The sequence below is a fragment of the Etheostoma cragini genome, chromosome 8 (assembly GCF_013103735.1).
Source record: "Etheostoma cragini isolate CJK2018 chromosome 8, CSU_Ecrag_1.0, whole genome shotgun sequence".
In the NCBI taxonomy this organism is placed as follows: Eukaryota; Metazoa; Chordata; class Actinopteri; order Perciformes; family Percidae; genus Etheostoma; species Etheostoma cragini.
Window position 1 is genome coordinate 23637028 of NC_048414.1, and position 6266 is coordinate 23643293.

Sequence of the window (6266 nt, forward strand, 5' to 3'; positions counted from 1 at the left end):
GATAGTATCCAAGAGAACTTGCGCAGACAGAAGTGTGCATATCTAAGGTGAAAGATAATGCATGCCATTTTACATTGTTCTAACATCGATATCCTCTTTTGGGAAGGTCATGCAGCTGAACTTAACCGCAAACTAAAAAGTAAAGAACACGTAAGGCAAAAAAAAAAGCCACAGCCTCAAAACAAACCAAAGCAAGATTATCCACGCTCATTTCCACTTTGAGCTAAGAATTTCTTCCACTCGCCCATAGCCTTCCTATATGAGGAAGTCATGTCCTGGTCGTGGATGGCATCCAGGAGAACCTCGGTCTGCAGCACAGACAGGAGTGTGGCAACGCACTTGGGATATGTAAGGTGAAAGATGTAATAGCATGCCATTAGATACATTACGCTAGCATCAATATCCTCTTTTGGGAAAGTCAACACAGGCGTGGTTCCAATAGCCAGTATGCAGTTGGTTTCACAGACAACAACAACCGGGCTGGAGAGTGGTCTTGCTCGTAGAAAGGTGCTGGGGTCTTCTGTAGGCTGACAAACACAAAAAGAAAAAGAAATACCACAATGCACTTTTTGTATTGTATGGTAAAGTAAATGGGAAAATTCTTATGCATATACATTTTCTTACCTTAAGGATGTGAAGCAAAGCCTCACTTGCATGTCCCAACTTCTTGGGTGGAGCCACAGGTGATGGACATAAGTTTGGCAATGCCTTCATCAGGGCGATTGACTGCTGTACTGTTAAAAAACAAGACAAAAAAGTAATTTGTTTTTCTGCAGCCAGTTATTAAACAAACATCAATACGACTGTGGGATTCTCAATTGTTATGTTCTGTAATAACCTTTGTCCAACAGTGGAGGCCTCCTGACCTTCTTGAAAACGCCATAAACTGTGCCCTCTCAAAAAAGGTCGCCCGGCGGGTATTTAGTTCAGGTAGGAAGTGGGGGTTCCCCTGATCGAGGATCCGCCAGAGTTCATCCATTAGCTAACACACAGGGAGACAAAAGACAGAGAAGAGATGTTCAATTAAAATTTACATTACAATTCAAATCTAACAGAGTTAAACTTTAACCTTCGGATGAGACATTAAACCGAGGTCACGACTCACTGAGGTCATTAAAGATCCCATGCCACTTATTGCAAAGAGTAGGGGTTTCCCCAGTGTCCCGGCTAAATTCCCAACCTGGCCCCCTAATCATCCCCTCACACTAATTGACTCATTCACATCCTCACTCTCCACCTCAAGCTGGTGCGTGGTGTGGAGTGTTTTGGAACATAATGGTTGCCGCATCACCCAGGTGGGTGCTACACATTGGTGGTGGTTAGCGAGTGTTGTAATGCTTCCTAGGCTTAGGAAGCAGAGGGCTGCATAAATTGAATACATATGCTTACATGGTCCAATTCTCCAAAGCAGGGATACGCCTCAAGGATCTTGACAGGCCTGTCCTGCTCCTTAGTCACATCGGAGTCAATGAAGGCGCGTCTTGACTGGAATTCAAGGTCTAGGAGCTGGGCAACATCCTTCTTGTTTGGCCTGGCCTTGGTTTTATACATGTCCTGCAGAGTTTTATAATGTGTTGCCTGATTCTGCAGGCTGTCCGAAGTGTCTGATGCTAGAAAAACAAACTTCATCAATTAACATTTAAACATAGCCATACCAAACATTAAGACCATAACTTCCATTTCAGACATTACAGATTAACTGGGCCATTAACACGCAAATACACACATCACCATTTTATAAAATTGGATTATTCACCATCTCCCCTAGAGTTAGATAAGTAAACAAAAACATTTTTGTCTCCGTGCATGCATTGTTGTAGTCCGGCAGCGCCCCAGCTAGGTTATCTTATGCAAAGTCAATACCTGCCTAGGAGATCACCTCGTCTTAATCTACATTGCCAGCTTGTACTGGTTGTGAAGACAGAGGCTCACTTTTACTCATGACATACTATCTGGCTACAAAGGATTCAATTCACTATGCTAAGCTAACTAAGCAAGGGCGCTGCCAGACTATGACATTGCATGCACTGAGACAAATGCTTTTGCCCACTTATTTACCTCTAGGGGAGACGGTGAATATCCCAATTTTATAAAACGGTGGCGTGTTCCTTTAAAAAAGGACACTAATAGATGAATAATCCAGAAGAAAAAAGGTTTGAAATTGCATGATAACATTGCTGAATTTACTTAGACATGTAATTGTCCTTGTTCAAAGTAATAATTGAAGCTCCATTAATACTGAAAAAAATATCCACCATTTCAATTTGTGCACTTACCATACGATTGCTCAATCTCTGGAGTGCTACAGCGTGGTGGTGATCTCTCCAAGATCACAGTAGAGGTGGTGGAGTCATCAGTCTCATCAGTGGATGTCTCCTGTCCGGACTGAAAGCTAAGTCTCCGTGCCTTCTTTCGCGAAGGAGTTGCTCCCTGCTGCTTTTTAGGAGTTGAAACATTTTGGACTCTTTTTAGGAGCTCTCTCTTCAGATATTCCTGACAATACAGACACAGAACAGATTGTGTAATAAATAACATTAAATAAAATCGTATACAGTAATGAAGGCGTACAAGCAGACACGACTGATGAATAGTGTCTTACCCACTCAGCCCCACTCTTGGCAGATCGGTCCCGAAGCATTGGGTAGTAGTCCACGAGGCGCTTTGCCATAACTGTGAGCTCCCGGTTGCATGGATATTTAAAATCATCCTCTGTTGCTCTTTTGATTGAAAACATGCTCGTGATGATATTTCTTATTAATCTGCAACGAAGATCTTTAGACAGGCTAAAGTCTCCCTCTTTTCCAGCACGCTGTTGGTCAAAGAAGGCACTCCTTGCAAGCTCTAATTCTGTGTCTGTTTATATGACATACTGTGGGCTGACAAGTTGTACCGTTCTGCCATGTTGGGGTCTTGGGCTTAAAAAGGGGAGGGAGGATGTAGAAGAAATGGGGGAAGGAGAGGGGAGAGGGTTGGAGGAAGACAAAGAGGAAGGAAATGGATGTTGGGGAAGAGGAGGTGAGTGGGTGGGGCTGAATTCCCTGCTTCCTGGTCTATGCAGCTCTGATTCTTCCCCCTGTATAAAACATACACTTATTTATTGGTAATTATAAAAACAAGGAGCTCTGCACTGACAGCCACCAAACAAGAAATCTGAAATCTGCTGAAATCTATCATTAGCTCATTTTCATCATGACTGAGTCTCCAAATGGTTCTCCTTCTCAGGAAGTGTTCTGGACCAGGAAAAAGGTCACGCAAGTCCTCCTTTGTGAGGCTTGGCAGCATATGTTTGCTTATATTAGCAGCTGAAAAACAAATATTGCCACACACTAAATATTTGTTAATGAATTTGCTAATACGTTGTCCATTGAGAAAATATGTCGTATGAATATTGTTAAACTATTTTTAAAACGCCTTGCTTGTCGCGTGAAAAGTAAGCAAACTCTCCAATTTCTAGCATGCACATGTTTTTTTGTGGTGCGAGTATCACGCAGGCAGCGTGCAAACGCTCAAACCTGCTAACATGGGAGCCAGAAAAAAACTGACACGCCACGCAGCTGACACGCTCATGCCATGCACTCAGTCTGAATTAGCCCTAAAGATTCTTTATTTTGACCAACTGAAAATAAGAACCTGGCAAACTGCATGTAATATGTATTATATAACTATAATAGCTACCGGAGAAATCAACAAACAAATACATCTTACTTTATTCTTACTTTACTTTAAATCATTAAATACATCTTACTTTATTCTTACTTTACTTTAAATCATTAAATATTAGTAGGGGGAGGAAAGTCTGCATCTTTACAAAGACAGGTTACCTTAATTTCAGAACTTAAAAACTTAAAATACAGATATCCCAATCATACTAACGTTAGAAAATGTCTCACTAGTTCACAGTAACGTTAACAGTATATTTTAAAAGTGAAAACGTCAACGTTAGAGGTTGATAATAGAAAGGGCGCCAGAGAGTGCTAACATTACCTCTAAGCTAAACAGAGATGTCCATTATCGAAGGCTAATTCAAAATTATTTGCACCATAACACTGTTTCTGGCATTAAAACACAATTAATTACGTCAACTAGTATCATTTATGCTATTATTAGCAGTTTACAGTGGACATTTAGGGGAATACGTTCTAGCTAGCTAGTTTGTTTGTTTAAATTAGCATGTTGATGTATTGACCAATGTTCCAATCAAATAAATGTTAACTTCCAGAGGACAAGTTTGGATATAAACAAACATACAATACCTTTTAGTATTTCAGCTGCTACTTTATCCATGCCCACTTTGTCCATAGTGTAGGCTAAAACGAATTCCTGAGTCTGCTTCCAAATCCACGATGCAATCTGCTGAAAGCTGAAGTTCCATTGTGCACCTGACCTTCTATGCAGAGCCCTGCTTCTACGTAACGGACCTTTTTCGCGCTTTGATATGGAAGCTACCATTTCATAATGAGTGGTGACTGAAATATGTCAATTGTTATAAATATTGATAGTATTCTTAAATGATGCAGTCATGGGTCAAATATCATACAATTATTACAAACATATAACGTTACATTTCATTACACATGTTAATTGCAGATGTTATTGTATACATAAAAACTCTTGATCACAGGCCTTCCCTATAATTAGGTAATATCCTGAACCCACATGAAATTCATGTTACCATCATGTTACGTTTTTTCCCTAAAGTCATAAAAAGTCATAACTAGGCCTAAGCATAAGTGCTTGGGCCTAGTGCTTGGGCATATTAATAGCATTCATAGTTATTATTCACAGACACGTCAGTCAACTTCTGTCAACTAGTAATGTGCCTCCACATATCAGGACACTAAAGGTATGTTTTGTTTGTTTTTTCTGTTTTAGGATCTTAGAAAACATGCAACTGCCTTTGTGATAAATGCCCGAGCCAAGACTCGTCTGTCACAGGTAAGATGCTTCCCTACAATCACATCTATCATACATTTTTTTTTGACTGTGAGTGATCAACTGGTCGTTGGCCTTTCAATCTTTCTACTCTCACTTTGAAATGGATGCTACATAATCTTTTTGACTAAAAGCATTTAGTCATGTGATCTGCTTCCTTAGTCCATGTTAACAAATATTTTGGGACTACCATGAAAAAATGCAGTAATAAATATGCCACATTGTAACAGTGATCACCAGACATGATCCAGCCATACACTAAGTTAGACCTAGTTTTGTTTCTGAACAAAACAGGTTACATACACATTTATGCAGAGCAGTTTGTTCAGTAGGTTGTCAACTTTACTGTTGATGATGCCTCATGTTAATGCCTTTAAATGGCAAGTAGCTTTGGTGGACGATGTGTTCCAACCTCAAATATTAACGACATCACCTCTCTTTGTCTCTTGCTCTCTATTTCTCATTCTCAGAAAGGCATGAATGACATTGTTGCTGGAGTACAGCAGTATCAATCCTCACTACTGGACAACCTCAGGCAGCAGATGGAGGGAGTACTAAAGAAGCAGTCAGGAAGCACAACAAATCAACTGGAAAAAGATACAATGGATATATTTTACCATTTCATTGACCCCCTTGCCAACGTTGCAACAACATTTTGACAGAACAGTGTTATTAGGACGCAGTTTGGTTGTGTTGATGCAGAAGAAATTCAATCGCTCGAACCATATGCAGGAAGAAATGTGAGGGATCAAAAGACTTTTTCATCAAGAAAAACGTATTTCATTATGTACCCTTGATAAAAAGTCTAGAACAGTTCTTATCAAATCCAAGGATTTTGACTATGATTGTAAAGGGACCCCAAAGGTGCAGGGAAGGTTTTTTTCATGACATTGTTGATGGTTCTCTTCTAAAATCACATCCCTTATTTTCAAACAAACCAAATGCACTGCAGATTGTTCTGTACACAGATGAAATAGAGATCTGTAACCCACTGGGATCCTTTGCATCAAAAAACAAGTTGTTAATGGTATACTACACTCTGGGAAATATAGATCCAAAGTACAAGTCTAAGCTGGCTTCTATCAGACTACTTGCAATGGCTAGATAAGCAGACCTCCGCAAATCTGGTGTAGATGTAATACTGAATAGAATTAAAGAAGACATGGTTGCATTGTACAATGGTGTTACAATAGAAACTGTTAATGGAGAGAAAACAATATATGGTGCTATGGTCACTCTCTGTGGCGATACCCTGTCACAGCATGAATTAGCAGGGTTCAAAGAGGGTGTGGGCTTTGCATTCAGTAAGTGCAGACACTGTGAGTGTTCTTTTG

General features: G+C 40.0%; 1 protein-coding gene and 1 long non-coding RNA gene across 2 annotated transcripts in view; one reads left to right on the plus strand and one right to left on the minus strand.

Moving 5' to 3' along the window:
• Positions 1–6266, minus strand: part of LOC117948610 (spondin-1-like) — a 142967-nt gene that overhangs the window by 65286 nt on the left and 71415 nt on the right. The window lies entirely within an intron of this gene.
• The window catches only part of LOC117948679, a 27492-nt gene that overhangs the window by 14259 nt on the left and 6967 nt on the right, over positions 1–6266 (plus strand). Inside the window, exons 3-4 of the long non-coding RNA XR_004657517.1 lie at positions 5067–5077; positions 5595–5600. This is a non-coding gene — a long non-coding RNA (uncharacterized LOC117948679). The remainder of the gene's footprint in view (positions 1–5066; positions 5078–5594; positions 5601–6266) is intronic.